We start from the raw sequence: 16,663 nt of genomic DNA, 5'->3' as shown, positions 1-16,663 counted from the left end.
ATGCATACAGTTAAAGGCTTCTCCTAAGCAAATATAAAAATTTAAAGGGTAAATTATGCCCTCAAATTTCACGGGGCTAGGGAAAAGCTGTTTACACGGCTCTTGACACTTCTTTCCATGCCTCCATTTAAGACTCAAACATCAAGACTCAAATTTAAGACTCAAATTACAATTACAATGCGCCGGGTAATGCAGGAAACGCTACGTGAAGTAAAAGGTAAACCAGAATAAGGGAGGAAAGTTGGCTCCCCTGTAACATGGAAAACAGACTAGAGGCAAGTTGGGCCAGATCTTCAGTGGGTACGAACTGGCAGGCAGCCAACGAGAAGGATGCTACTTTATACTTGCTTAACCTCTACCCTTCATGTTCCCCCTCACCACCACCTTATTCTTGCAATTTTTTTTTGTGCTAAGATAGAGCATCAGTTAAGATAAATCCTTACATTCTGTAGCAACCATAGTTTATTTCCTGGTATATGTTAATATTACAAGCTTCTTTGAAAATAAGACAGCCACAGTAGCAGTCAAAGCCTTCTGTTTTTGGGGGGTAAGACACTACGCACTCTTCTTTCTTTCCTGGTTTTTCAAAGGTCCAGCATGTTGCAGTATCATTTCCGATGCCCAAAGAATCTCATGGCTATCAGTGACAGCAATGCTGCTGTTTCTAGATTGCCCAAAATAATCAAAAAGACCTGGGCACTCAACCTGAAGTGTGAAAAACACCTAAAACTCCGTTCAACTTATCTGAACCAAGTCACTCACCAACACTTAAATCAGTCTCCCAAAGCATGTTCCATATGGCAGATTTCATGACACACAGAAGGAAAAGACAGCTACAGTTTCAAAAAGAAGAGCCAAATTTCAATTTTCTTGCTCCGCAGGTAACTGAGACACCATCCCGTAAGTCCCTTGTCCTGCTGGCAACTCCAGGAACAGAGAGGGGTTTTAGGACGCTCACAGTCAGAGCAAGAAAGTCCTTTTCAATTGGAATAAACAGGAAAAAATAATAATTCCACCAACTTGGAAATTAAACTATGGAATCATAGAATAAATAAGGTTGGAAAAGACCTTCAAGATCATCTGGTCCAACCATCACCCTACCACCAAGGTCACCCACTAAACCATGTCCCTAAGCACCACGTCCAACCTTTCCTTGAACACCCCCAGGGCATTGACGCCATCTCCTCCCTGGGCAACCTGTCCCAGTGCCTGACTGCTCTTCTGAGAAGTAATGTCTCGTAATTGTTTTACTTGTTGAAGAGCAGTGCTCTTTGTTCAGTTCTTTAATTCTTGAGGAGCAGGGGCATGACGTGTCCATTTTTCCACTCCCCAGTGACATCACCCCACTACCAGGACTTTTCTGCTGTGACGGAGGGAGGCTTGGCAACTCCATCAGCCAGTTCCCTCAGGACCCTGGGATTCTTCTCATCAGGTCCCGTAGACCTGTACCTCTTTGGCTTCATCAGCTGGTCTCGAACCTGCTCTTCGCTTACGCTGGGTGGGACTCTGCTCCCCCAGCCTCCATCTATGGGGTCAGGGAAATGAAAGATGCGGGAAGCCCATCCATCAGTGCACACAGAGGCAAAGAAGTTGCTGAGTACCTCAGCCTTCTCCACGTCTGTCATTACCAATTACTCAGTTATAGAAACTCACTCCTAATATAAGAAATTAGCCAGCTATAATCACGCACACACTACTATTTTCACCCCTCAGTTTATTTTTACAACTTTTAAAGGCGCATGGTGGTTCCTGGGGACTCCTCCTGTCACCCCAGCGCAGCAGCCCGAAGGGAGCTGGGGCCTCTCTTGGGCTCTTCCTCGAGGCTCTGCGCAGAAGGGCTGCCACCTCTCGCACAAGGGCTGGCGGATGGGAAAGAAGCACTCACACAACCCCTGACAATTGGCAAAGGTCTTTATTGCCAGCTGTCTCCAGGCTAATGCCTGGAGTGGAGCCTGGGCGATGTGGAATAGGGAGCTTGCCGAGCCCTTCGGCACAGCTGCCGGTGTTCCTTGATGACACTTTTCAGAGAGCTGCTGGCGGAGTCCCATGTTTGTTGTGGCCGAGGTGGGTCCACTTCCATCGGTTCCTCTTCATCTTGTGCACCCACCTCCATGGGCTCCGCGGGTTGGAGGACGAGCCAGTCCCTGGCAGGGACTGCCCACACAGGCTGCCTTCCACTGGGCATATTTTCTGGCCACGGTGCCGCACCAGGACGCCTCCCAGTTCCGTGCCTCGGGTCCGTTCCGTTCTCCGCTTGATTTTCATTCACGGAGTGCCTGCTGTCATCTCTCCCTTGGCCACGGCTGGGTCCCGCATCATATTCCGTCCGCTGGGCACGGCTCCGCTTCCCGTGGCCCTCCAACCCACGCTCTCCGTCATCGCTGGACCTCCAGCTAGGCCCAGGCCTGCTGCTGGTGTCCATCCGAGGGGCCGGCCTGCTCCCCGCATCGCTTCGGCTCCGATGATATTGATCATAATAGCCTCTGGGCCGGGCACCAGACACCTCCTGGGCACTGATGGTTCTTGTGCTGGAGGTGCTGGCCCTCGACCCACGGCGCATCCATGCAGAGCCAGACATCCTTCTCAGTGGTCCCAGGAACAATTTCTTGTCCTCGCACTGAGAAGGGCTGCTGCTCGCCTCGCTCTCCCTTTGCTCGTAACTCTGGCCTTCCTTCAGCCGCTGGCTTTCGGAAGACCAAATCGCTGAGCAAGTGGCGGGCCAGTGGCAGGGGAGCCCCTTTTATAGGGCCCGGGGCAAGGGCGGGCCCGCTGGTGGCCACTGTGACCTCGGCAAAGCTCTGTGATGGAGCGGCCCGTGCGAGGCCGAAGGCGGCTGCCTTGGGAGAGGCCCGGAAGATGCCCTCATGTGGAGCAAGGACGAGGGTTGGGGGGGCTGAGGGCCCCCTTTTCTGGGGCTGGCTCCCCCCCAGGCCATTTGGCTTGCCAGAGAGAAAGGCTGCCCCATGCAACCCTGCCTCAACCCGTTTTTTCTCCAGATCTCCAAGGGTCAGAGTCTGTCGTTAACGAAAAGAAAACCCCACCAATGAAACCAAACCAGAGCAATTCACAAGGCTAAAGCAGTCAAAACTGAAGTACCGATCACAGAATCACAGAATTTCTAGGTTGGAAGAGACCTCAAGATCATCGAGTCCAACCTCTGACCTAACACTAACACGGCCTCCACTAAACCTTATCTCTAAGCTCTACATCTAAACGTCTTTTAAAGACCTCCAGGGATGGTGACTCCACCACTTCCCTGGGCAGCCCGTTCCAATGCCTAACAACTCTTTCAGTAAAGAAGTTCTTCCTAATATCCAATCTAAACCTCCCTTGGTGAAACTTTAGCCCATTCCCCCTCATCCTATCACCAGGCACATGGGAGAATAGACCAACCCCCACCTCGCTACAGCCTCCTTTAAGTTACCTTTCCCTCATCTCTCCTCACTAAGTTTACCTCCACATCCAGTAACAGATGGAGATTCTCCTTAGTCCTCCTTTTCATGTTCATGTATTTATAAAAACATTTTCTGATGTCTTTAACAGCAGTAGCCAGATTGATCTCCAAATGACCTTTGCCCTTTCTAATTTCGTCCTTGCACAGCCTTACAGCATCTTTATGGTCCTCCTGAGTGGCCTGCCATCTTTTCCAAAGGTCATAAACTCTCTCTTTTTTTTTTTTTTTTTTCCTAAGCTCTGGCCACAGCTCTCTGTTTAGCCAGGACGGTCTTCTTCCACGCCAGCTTGTCTTTAGGCACGTGGGGACAGTTTTATATATGCATAACTTCATGCAGCAACAAAATTCTTTCCAGAGTAAGCTTTTACATTACTACTTAGTTCTATAGGTGTTTATTTCCTTTAAGATATTTGTATCATGTATTAATCATGCAACATGAGGCCAAGGCCGGCTGCCTCGGAACTGGCCCAGCCATAGCGCCCGCTCACAAGTTACAGGGGGACTTTGGGCCCTTACCTTGCCAGGGGTGGCCCGGGGCAGCGGCGCGACCCAGAAGCATCTGTTAGTGAGGCTGGCGTGGCAGGGGCTTTGCCAGGGCAACAGTGGCTGCTCCAAGGCCCTCTGCCTAGAGAAAGTCTACAGGAGGCAGCGCCAACAGGGACAACTGCCAGAGGGCACTGTCGGGCAAAGGGAGGGGACAAAATTAATAATTTTCCCTTAATAATTATTTTCCTTTAATTAAATTATCCTTATCACAACCTGTGAGTTGTTTCTTGCCTTTTCTTTTTCCTCTTCTCTTCTGAGGAGGTTGGTGAAAGAGTCTGGGGTGCAAGCTATTTTCTCTTCCCTCCTTCCATTTTCAGGTGATGACATGGGACAGAATAGAAGGTTCCAGTCCATAAATGCTTGTCTACGAGACTGTCGCTACAGACAGGGCTCTGTGTTCTTTGATAATGGCTGGTTTTATAAGACACCAGGCCTGACAGTAATACGTGGGAAAGGTTTATCTCACAGGGGCAAAAAGGTTCCGGGACAGGAATTAGCAGGGCTCAGTTTAAACTAGATTCAAAGGGGGATGTTGTTGTAACTGGGCTTGCACTGGTAGGGCAACGCTCTAGTATTGATGAAGACTGGGAGGGCTCTTGGATCCACCACTTGAATTGCCCTTTTTCTTCTGCTGATAGCCTCTAATTCTCATGCCTACAGACACACAGAGGAAAAGGCTATGCCTATTTTCACTTTGGAGCTAGCTGGCACCACAGCTGATGGCATTTTAGTTAAAGTCCCTGTTATTGATTGCAGAGCCGTTTGCAAAATGGCTCCCTGGGCTGCACCTGTGAGACAGGACACATCACACCTCACACCCTGACAGACCCCAGGTTTATAGGAACTTTCCATCCTCTTTTGAGGTGTTCTGGTCCCATCACAAGTTTAGGTGATTGCTTTTTCTTTTAGTGACAATGCAACACCTAGAGACAGAGTATTATTTCTGCTGTGTAATGGACCTTTATTCTTTTTTCTCTAGAAAGAGCTGGGATGTGGATACACAGCACCCTGATAGCAAGTTCACAAGGAAAGGTTGTAGTGCACTGTCACTGCACTTGGTTCATTCTACTCAGTGTCTACCAGGACTGTCAAAGCAGCAAGTTTGTGCAAGACATAATGCTTAGTTTTAATTCAGTTTACTTCAGCCCAACAAAACAAACCTCTTATTGCTGTCTCGAGTACTGAGAAAAAATAATACACAATTAGACAAACACTTATCCTCCCACCTGCCCATTCTCAGATTACCTTGTTTTGCAACCAGTCCTCTGGTAGAAAATTCCTCTGATGAAGTAACAGATGGTGCAGCAGTTGAGGTGGGAACCTAACAGTTTCTGCAGCTCTGTTCCTCAGTGGTCCTGCCCTGCTCAGGTGTGCTGCTGGCAGCAGACCATGGCCCCTTCAGGCACGTACCCATTCTGGCTTGGCAGCGGCAACAACAGTTTCCTCAGGATTGTCCCCACTCAGGTAAGGCGGCAGTTGTGGCAGCCCTTCCCTCAGGACTGTTCCCACTCCGGCCTGGTGGCATTTGTGCTAGCCCTTCACTCAGGATTGGCCCCACTCTGGCAAGGTGGCAGATGTGGCAGCCTTCCCCTCAAGACTGTTCCTCTGGCACGGTGGCAGCCCTTCCTTCAGGACTGTTCCCACTCCAGCAGCAGTTTCCTCAGGAGGGAGTCATTCCTTCTGTGTGGAGGGCACCTACTGTAACAGCTGCAGTCTCCTTAAATATGGAGTGCTGCATTCCTCCCCGGTGAGTAATTTTGACATGAACTGGCTTTTTTCTTCTGGTTCTTTCTGCAGCAGGGTGAGCTGGAAGCCAGTGTGGCACGGCACCCTGTCACCAGCCACCTCTGCAGTCCCCTGCTCCTTAGTGTCTGCAGCCCATGCTAGCTGCAAGCCCCTTGGTGGCCCGAGACCAGGCTGTCAGAGGAACACTTGAACTAGGCCCTTCCCACCAAGGTTACATCCTTGCCTCCTAATTTGCAATGCCACCAGGAGAAAACAGAAAAAAATCAACACAATTGTTGAAACTAGAGAGGCTTAGAGCAAGGTTTTATAACTGTTTCTGTCTTATTCTTAGAATGTCTGAAAAAAATTATCCATGATGTGGAAACAGACTGATAACTCAGGAAAATGAAAAGGTCACAATAATTCTGAAAACTTACCCTTTGAGTTAAACTATTTTACACCAGTGGAGGACTCACATGCCATATATTCTGAGTAGTCTATGTTTACAGCAAATTGTGTGTTTTTTTTTTGTTTGTTTGTTTTTGAATAATTGCTTGTTCTTGGCTAAGATAATTGTGGTTCAGCACTAGCAGCATATAAAGTCATAATCCTTTATCACTTCAGTGCCATCACACTCTCTTGTAATTCATCTTGACATGTAATAGGCCTACATACCACTATATGATTTGTTTTTTCAATTGTTTATACCTCAGTAGAGCACAATGAACACCTGTATTTGAGAAATGGAAAATTTTCAAGCCAGATAAGCTTTAAAGCAGGAAGTCAGACCCTCAGCTATATAAAATGAGCCTTAATTAAGCAATTTCTCTAAGAATCTAGTCCCTATTTTGCAAAGTCAGAGGAAAAAAAAATAGACGTACCTTGCAATTTCTAACAGGAAAAAAATCACTATACTTCAAAGCTCAAATCATCTACAAATTAGTTATTACCATCTTTAACTTGGTCAAAGAAGACTTCTGGATACAATGTGTCTAAGGTTAAAAATGTGCTCATTTCACATGACTTAAATAAATTCAGTATTACTGTCTGTACTTCGATCAAAGATGGAATGAACAGAGTGAGAGAGAAAAAAATATCTGAGAAAGGAAGACGAACAGAGAAGCAAGGGAGTAGATCAAAACCATAGGCGTATATATGAATATAAGGCTCACTTGCATTGAACCATTCTGTTCTAAAGTTCATAGTATCTTATAATTAAATATATGAAATATAAATTGTTTATAATTAACTCCTTGGTGATTTTAAAAATACATTGCTAAAAGTAAAAGCACTTTGTAAATAAACCAATTATACTTTTTAAAAGAAAAAATAGGGAGTATTAAGGAACTGTTAGAAAGTTGCATATATTTCACTTTCTTTTCACTTGCTTAATTTTTATTAAGAATAGTACTGTCCCACTCTATACAGATTCCTAATGAACATCAAGTTCAGTAACAAAAAATTTTTTGTTACTTTTTTCAGTAACAAAAAGAATCTCTTTTATTTATTTTTTATTTTAAGCCAGATAAGCTTAGAAAGTACTTCTGTTAGTTATATCCACTTGGGTATATCACACATGAATCACTCAAAGACAAAACAGAGAGAAAAAAAATAAGCATTTAGTTAAATAATTACCGAAGTTACATTTTGATCTGGTTTTTGAAACTGTGGAATTAAGGCTTAAAAATATAGTGACCTGGCTAATCTCTTCTTGTTACAAAATGCTGAGGCAAAATGAGACTTACAGTACACCAGTCTTCTTCAAATGTACTAATCAGAATCCATATGCTTCCCAAGTAGAAGTGAGTGTTACTGAAACAACCTTAGTGACATAACTCCTGCTTGACTTTGGACCCATTTTTCAAATTAAAAATTTGAAAATATGGAGCTAGCTGGAATGTAACAAAGTTTATTGTTGATATTGTTTATGCATAAAAAATCTGATGGAGCACAGTAAGTCATTTTAAAGCAGTGAAAAAGCTGCCACAAAATTAAAGTACCTTATTTTACTGGTGCCGTAACAGTGATCATGCCATCAGGAATGTAACAATGTATAGGTCTAATAAAATTCAAATTCAGCTGAAAGACCTCTGTGAAATTCTGTGGCTTTTCAAAATAGCCTGTTCCAAACTTTTCTAAATTATTATTGTATATTAATACAGCAAATATTTTCTTTAGCATCATCAGTTATTTTTACTATGCTTTTCAAAATCAGAACAAAGGAAACATAATTGGTGTACATACTCAAATATGCAATATTTTTAGACTTAGTCTTTATTAATTTGTGTCTTATCAAAGGGCGACAAAAATTGACAAGTAAGCATTTTCATAATTGTCACTGAATATCAGGCATTTGTTATTCCATACGTTGATAATGTTGTCATGGAAGACTTGCTCAGAATGTCTATGATGTACTTTTATTCCAGTATTCAATCATAATCAACAATTCTCGAAGTAGTAATAGTTCAAAATGGCCCCAAGGCCCCATAAAACAAGAACTGCTGAGCTCTGTGACCTTGATCTTTAGAAAAGGTAAAAAGATTTTAGACTGGATCTGAATAGTAATGTTGATGAGATGCCATCTAACAGTTTTAGAATTTTGAAATATAATGTGTGATAATTTTAATACAAGCGTTTAATGGCTTTTTAACTTCTATTATGGAACTTGCTGTTTCTAATTAGATATAATTGGATCTAGTTTATGGTACACAGCCACTGAAGAAACAAGATAAATGCTGCAGGAAAAGTAGTATGACCTTTTCATTATTGCTTTGTCAGGACATCTGTCAAGAGATTTTTACTCTATTCCAAAGCAGTCAGACATTTCAATGAACTGTAGTAAGGTATAGCCAGTTCTTGATAGGAGGAACTATGTTAACCAGTAAAATTCATAATGTACTATAGTCAACAAGATACTGAGATACAAGGTACATAATAAAACAGGATTTGTCTTTTGAAGTAGAAAAGGTCAACACTTTATTGCACTTTAGAAGGGAAGACATGGATGGACAACAACAACAACAAAATCCATATCCATGCCAATACTTTTAGTGATTATACTCTAGAATTTATTAAAGAAATTTATTTCTGAAATCATTTTAATAAGCAATTTTGTAATACCAGCCACGAAAGGCAAATGAAAAATGGCAGCTCAAGATTTACAGAAGAACAGACGAGGCAGACAGTTTTCTTGCAAAAATAAAAGGCATTGATTTATCGAATTTTGGAGAATGTAATAGTTATGACAGCTTCTAGGAAGCTGCTAAAACTATTCTGTCATCTCAGGTTAACATAAATTGTTTCAGAGACAAAGAGGCATGCCAGCCCCCCAAAAATTAATAACCTTTTCCAAGTTCTAGTTATTACAGTAGATACAAAAGTGACAAACCAAACATGTTCCAGCATCCGTGTGTATGATTTCTAATCTCTTCAGATTGCTTCTGAGAGAACTGCAAAGAGTAAGAAAAAGATACATGTCAGTAGTATTAACAGTTCTCTCTATTGGGAATGTTTTAGAGGCTTGCTAATCAAAAATGTCATGAGATTGAACAAGTTAAAACTTAACAGTAATTACCTGCTACAACACAGCCTCAGACAAACATTTGTTATTCACAAGTAGTTACGCCTTCATTCTAAGCAATACACAATTGAAACATTTAGAATGTTAGTTTTTTTCTTCTGGAAATTAATTGTATTTACACTACAGCTGTCTTTCTCTTTTCTCCTTGTGTTTCATTTCACCTCTTACATCTATCATATAATTAAACCTTGAATCTTGTAAATGATGCTATGCTGAAATACAGCTGAATCCCAAGGGCCATCCCTTTCAGTCCTCCCACTTTTCATTCTACAGCTGAGACCTGAGACTGCATTCTTTGGAAAATAAATTTCTGGATTTCTTTGCCTTTTCTCTTTCCTAAGTTAAAGAATTTATTTTTATACCTTCCTATTTTAGTGAATGCCTTTGATTTTCAGAACACATAGGTGCCAGGACATATTTAGTATAAGGCAGATGGTTATTAAGACTCTATGGGCTCAGCCCTACATTATCAACGTTACAGGACTGCAAAGCTATATAAATCCATATAGGTCGTTACTGCAAAGAAGAACTGCAGGAGTTCATAGCTTGTTTATTAATACACTAGGGAACAAAACAAGAAGGAAGACTGCTTCCCAAGGTGATATTAAGTGTAATTTCAGACAGACAATATGATTAACCAAGTATTTCTTTTCTTGTTTAATTACATATGTTTCTAATGCTTTCTGACACTTTTGTTGAGTCCTTCTGTCTTCCCCTTCCCTCCTGCACACACAAAGAAACACTCTTGGAGCCATACTTGGTTACAAACCCAGTAGCCTGGTTCGTTGTCGTTTTCTGGAAAGAAGTCATGCTTTGACATGTCCAGTTACTATTATTTCCTTAAACTTTTCACAGAACAGAGTCAGGCTGAATTTTCTGAGGCAAACACCCACAAGGGCTACTGCAGCTGTTTCTGCTGTAAAAGCTTAGTGGTGACAGGTATGACTTACAGCTTGACATTCTACAGATAGTTTACAGTAGAAATTACTCTCAGTCAGGAGGACATTCCTACCTCAGCAATTAAACAATCTGTGGTTGCAAACTTTATTTTTGCAACAGTTGTGAGGACTCTTGAAATGAGAAAAGGGTAACAGAGCAGTTCTCTAAACCTGGCTTGGCTTCAGCAGAAATACACAACCTCTGCCTAGGCTGGGCAGAGCATCCTTTCCATTGCATGTCATGAGCAGCCCACATCCAGAGCTAGAGAAGAGACAGTGCATGGTGCAGCACCAGGGACCCACACCTGGGTATGTGTATGTGACCGTGGCACCTTCCTCACAAGTTTGTGGATTATCAGGCTGTAGGGAGCAGCAAGGTACACATAAAGCTGGGGTGCCCACAGCTCTAACAGAAAGTATATGTAAACAGGGGGAACCACATCCCAGAAGTGTGCAACCCTCAATCTGCAAGAGGTGGAGAATTGGCATACTAGTAGTGTGCATATGACTGGAACATTTGAGAAGCAGTTATAAAAACTTTAGAAGATTGTAGGTCTTCATTAACATTTTGTAAATGCTATTGTAGCTATGCTGAATGGCTCGTTGATAACCAGTTAATAACATGTTGCTAATAAATCACTAAGCTGCTCCTATCCTGATCTGGTCTAAACCACGAGTTGACCAGTTTTCCCTGTGACAGCCTACCTCTCTTTTGTATTATACACAAAACTTCTGTGCATATACCCACAATAACTATGGCATATGAAATGGAAAGAAAAAAACACCTCTACTACCTCTCCTTGCTACAATTATTTATCCTGTGCTTGGAAGGCCTTAGAGCTCTCTACTTCTCTAAGCGTGCCAGCATAGATACAGCTAGCTGCAGCTTAAGTTATTTTGGTAAGAAAAGAAATGAGGATGTAGAAGAGCTCTTTAAGACACCACTCTCTTTTACTAGCACTTCTCACATTTTTTTTCAAGGGCTTCTGGGTTAATAGAACTCTTGAGCAAAAGAGGTTCTGGCAGGACTTGGAGCTAGGGTAAGTAGATTTCTACCTTCAGAGCACAAAGTAGAGATATGAAAGCACCTACAGAGAGAAAATGAGAAAAAGTTGCTTCAGTAAGATTAAATAAATCTACCAAAAAAAATCTTTTACAAGCATAAAACGCTATTAGGTAACATTAACTGGATTCACAAAAGAAAGAACTTCAAACAAACAAATAAACAAACAACATCTAATAGTAACCTGACAAAACCAGAGTAAAACAACCATTGATACCACAGCTATGGTATATTGTTTACCATTTGTACATTTTCTATGAAGATTTTGTGTCTAACCAAAAGTAGTTCTCCAACCAAACTGGAGACAATGGAGTTAAAGTGAAATCTTTTTGAATAATTATATAGGTCTGTCATAATAATTAAAGGATCATTATGATCATTCAGATCTTAGAGTATAGCCATCTGCCTAATACTTATTTCTCCTACCGCTGCTAATGCCTGTCTTTGCAATGCAGAAGAGTTTTTTCCTCAAGTTCCATTATATTTTAACTAAAAGGTTATAAATATGCAGCATTTACAATCCTTTTCATGAAATGTTGGAAATCTCATGAAATCAATTCAAGAGAAATTAAATACTGAGGAAATTAACTCAAATAAATACATCAATTCTATTTAATATTTATTGTGATTTAATATAGTGATCACTAACTCTGAATCCATAAAATATTTTATAACTACTGTTACATTGGCTAATTCTGCTTTGCATTAAGTCGGCATGTGTTAACCCTTTTTCCAATGTCATCGAAGCATTCCACTTAGTCTGAACAGCTTTTTGACTTTGTAGAGAGGAGCAAGTAACTTACGTCACACAGTGGCTACACATTTCAATTGCAGGAATTGCAGACAGAAAGAAACCACAATGGATGCAACTATTTAAGTTTAAAGGGATCCAGTTGTGATATTAACTTGCAATAGTGAGTAGCTGCACTGTCTTTGACAATCCTTTTTGTTATACTTGAACTTAATGACAACCGTATCCTTGACACTGTCATACAAGTAAACAGCAGTCTCTTGTCACAGCATTTGAATACCTACAGTACAAAAAGTACAGTTGACCAGTGACTTTCTTACTAAGGGGAAATGAAATGATTAGTGATCATATTTGCAGATACATAAAGATTGAGACAGAGATTAATGTAGTGGAACAATGATGATGAAAAGTAATCTTTGTTATTTCACAAACAGGGCACAAACTATTTGGTAAATAAGGCACAAGCAAGAAGTATTTATCTTTCTGAATAGCTATTATGCATACTATCAAACTAACAAAATTGAATGACCTCCTTAAGCAATAAGAAACTATACTGGGAAGAAACCAAAAAGAGTCCTAAGAATCATGAATTCACAACTTACAATGCAGTAGAAAGTGCTAAATTGCGGCATGTTAACAAAAGTGCAGCTTTTGCTGCATGTTAATGAATAAAAAAGCTATTTAAAATCTTTATTTACCATTATATTATTGATATTGGAATAGCATAGTGTCCAGTGTCCAAAATGAAAAAAAAAAATGTTGGAGAAATTGGAAGGGTTTGACTGCAGATGTTGAAATTTTGGAAAATCTGTAAGACTGAAGCATTTTGATCTATTTATTTTTCTCTAGAGAAGATATATAAAGATATATAAATAACTATATGGAGAATAAAAAGTGTAGGAATTAAAATTCTTAAAGTTCTTATTTTGTTGTTTAAAATTGACATCTAGAAATTTATTTATTTATTTTTTTACAGGGCAAGATGTAGAGATTAATGCTGATAATGGAGTTTGTACATAGTCTGTTTGCTGTACTAATCTGATATTGTAAGTAATTACAAATATATTACTGCAGTTTGTCATTGTGATAGAGATTAGCAAAACAGTGTGTCTTTTTTAATATATAATATGCTTATTTCTATAAATAACATTGAATTTATATTCTATGTAGCACTATTGTTACCTTCCAATGAATTCATTTATACACATATATATAAATACATATGTTACACATTCCTGCCTGCTTTCAAGGATGAAAAGGTTTTATTTAGACTAAGTGGAATAAATCTAACTTATTTGCATAGAAAAAAAATATTGTATAATACATTTAGAAAATTACTGTAAAATTACATATAAGATCTTCAAAAAAACTAAGGTTTGTTCCTTATTACTAAAATATCCTTTGAATTATTTTTTAAGAAGTCTTGTTTAATTCTTATTCTTCTAGGAATAAAATCAACCAAATTGCTTGTAATTTTAGAAGTATAGAAGACCATAGAAAAGAACTGCAGAAATTGTAAAGTTAATGAAGATTAGATATCGCACCATATTCTTGGGAAAAGCGATTAAAGTTTTTGTTGGTGGGGACTTAACTGCCCTCTTGACTGTTGTTCTGGATTTTGCAAGATTTCAGTTCTGTTACTTGTACCTCAGGGTACAGAAATGACAAAGTTCTTGCAGCACTTCTTTCTGACAAAGTGTTACTTTGGCCAGATTCCTTTACTACAGAATGTCCAAGCAGAGCTGTCAGGAAGAAAGTTCCGTTTAGGACCACTTCAAAATAATTGTTTACTACTCAGAAAACTATTACTAAATATGTTTAATGACTCTGGAAACAAGAATCAATCAAAACCAAGGAAGAAAACCAAATGGACCAATACTCCACCTCAAGTTAATTTAAATCTTACCTTGGTAGCTGCTTTTCTTAAATTAACATAGACCAAATGTCTCTGTACTGTGAGTTGTTAGCCTCAGGGTGCAGGTACCAAGAAATGTCAAATAGCACTGAAAAACCTCTTATTATTGATGTTTTTATGGCATTTGACCATAATAGTGCCTTGCCTCCTTTTTCTTTTTGTTGTGGCAGATAAGCCTAAAAAAAAAAATAAATAAATAAAAAGAAGAGTTTGAAACCAAAGATAAGCAAGCAGCAAAATGTCTGATGGTTATTCAATGCTTATCTGAATCGCCTATACCTTCTGAGACAAGTCTCACAAGACTTAGAGTTCTTCCAAATTTCAGGCAGTTCAGAAATAGCAGTTGTTTATTATTATTATTATTGTTGTTTTGTTGTTGTTTTGTATGTTGGCACTTTTGTCTGTCTCTGCAGACTCCAGCTAAGACCTGCAAATGCATAGCTGTGCAAAAGTTAAAAACAAACAAACAAAAAGTTATTTAACAGTTTAACAGAATTCTGTATTTTTAAAAGTTATTTGATTTTTGACAACTGTTATCACTTTTATTCTGGGGGCCCTCACATGCCATCCTGTCCTCAATCACAGGTTACCTGTATTACTTGCCAGCAATTAAATACTGTTATTTACATCACTTGCTTCTGTATCTCCTCACAGCTTATAACAATATAATATATATAAAACAAGTCATGGCAAATTCCCCCCCAGTTTTATTCTTCAGCTGGACGCCGAGTGGTATGGGACATCCCTTTGGCCACTTTGGGTCATCTGTCCTGGTTCTGTCCTTTCCCAGCTCCTTGTGCAGCCCCAGAATCCTCACTGGCAGGACAGCATGAGAAGCTGGAAAGTCCTTGACTCAGTATAAGTGCTGCTCAGCAACAACTAAAATATCAGTGTTATCAGCATCATTTTTCTCCTAAACCCAAAACATGGTAACATACCAGCCACTATGAAGAAAATTAACCGTCTCAGCCAAAAACAAGTGCAGAAGTATAGAAGCCAGTGAAAGGAACTGTCTCACAGACAACATTTATAGGAACATGTCTGTCCCTTTCTTGGTTTCTACTGATTCTCCCACACCTGATTATAACCAAGATCAAACTGTGTCTACAATTTTTAGATTTTATACTTGCATTTATACTATAAGTTTACCAGCATGGCCAGCAATAAATAATCAATAGCCCATCTACTTATTTTGAATAATTACTTTTGTATATAATTACTTTGAATTGGATTGAACAATCAATTAAAACAAAATATGCCCATTTAACAATACCTACATTCTTTGAAGATTTTTTTTTTGCTTCCAGACTATAATAGATTTCAAGTCCTAAAGTTGCAAGCAGAAGGCCCCCATATTTCAGAATATTCCAGTTTCTGCCAAACCATATGGCACATCTTTATTTAAGTGTTAATTATTTTCATGTTCAGCACAAATTCTTTAATTTAATGCTGCATTTGTCTTTGATATAAAGTAGTTTGATATAAAATAGCTTAACTAAAAGTTAATCTAGTAAGTTTTCCAAGCACTGTAACTGTAATACTCCAGCACCAAACTTTCCAATTGGGACATTTTTAATTCATTGTAGTGTTACAGTGATTTTAGGAAATCATTATCAATAAATTTGGAAGCATTCTGGTTAACGGAATCAATGTCTCTTCCTATTTACGTTCAAGACAATGTTTTGTTTCTAAGCAAGTTATATCCCAAAGGACTAAAAGTTGTATATAGCAGGCTCTCCAAATGTCTTTTGTCTGAAATAATTGCAAATGTGCTGGTTGCTTTTACAGCATTTAATCTGACTTCAACTTCTGTGCAAAGATCCATGAAAGACATTTTGGATATACAATTTCCTTGGGGAAACAAATCCATTGTTTGAAAATAAATTACATCAAGATTTCTATGCAAAAGCTAATACGCTGCAGTTTTAACATTAGTCTGACAATACCTTACTGTTCATGCCATGCATTTTGTTTATCCTCATCAAGCCGGACTTGACTGAAAGTAGGTGACACTTTGAGTGTTCTAAACAGACTACTAGCAGGTGGTTGTGTCGAGAAGACTTTTTGACAAACCTCCCTGAGGTACAAGTAACAGCAGTTAGCACTCCATCCCAGGAAGAATATCATACTCATAGTCAATTAGCACTTTTGGAAATGTAGCACAGAGTTGGGTGTTTCTGGCAGCAACATCATCCATAAAACAACATGCAATCTGCTTATGGAATTGTTAGGCAAAAAGATCATCCTCTTTGTCTGACCTAAATGCAGGACTGTTCCAAGTGAATATTTGCTTGTTTTTGTTTGGTTGGTTGATTGTTTTTGCTTTCAGATATATTTGTTCAAGAAGTATGCCTTTCCTGCAAACTAAAAACACAGGTTTGAATCTATCCCACTGATTCCAAATTTCATTTGGTTTCTTGACTTACATGGAAGTGCTGTTCATCTTTCTGATACTAGGTTAGACTGACTTTCCACTAAAGAGTATCCCTTTTACAAACATGGTAACTTCTTACTTGTTCAGTATAATCTAGCAATTTACTTCTTCCCAGTCAATAAATATATTATTAATGCACAAAAAAACCATATATATATATACTTCTCTAATACAAGGTCATTTCTTCTCTCTAGAACAGTACTTTTTACCTTTGAGAGTCAAGCCATTTCTTCATCCCCCAGACTACATTTCACTTC

The 16,663-nt window shown here is 39.6% G+C and overlaps 1 long non-coding RNA gene across 1 annotated transcript; it reads left to right on the top strand.

Annotated features, from left to right (window-relative positions):
• The first annotated feature begins 5,157 nt into the window (after positions 1 to 5,157).
• On the top strand, positions 5,158 to 13,986 carry LOC137860079 (uncharacterized). The gene is made up of 3 exons (XR_011098733.1): positions 5,158 to 5,464; positions 13,034 to 13,103; positions 13,504 to 13,986. It is a non-coding gene; the product is annotated as an uncharacterized lncRNA (long non-coding RNA).
• The last annotated feature ends 2,677 nt before the right edge of the window (positions 13,987 to 16,663 follow it).

This window comes from Anas acuta, chromosome 8 (assembly GCF_963932015.1).
Source record: "Anas acuta chromosome 8, bAnaAcu1.1, whole genome shotgun sequence".
NCBI classification, from domain to species: domain Eukaryota; kingdom Metazoa; phylum Chordata; class Aves; order Anseriformes; family Anatidae; genus Anas; species Anas acuta.
Note: the sequence above shows the minus strand (reverse complement) of the source record. Positions and strands in the feature narration are given on the sequence as shown.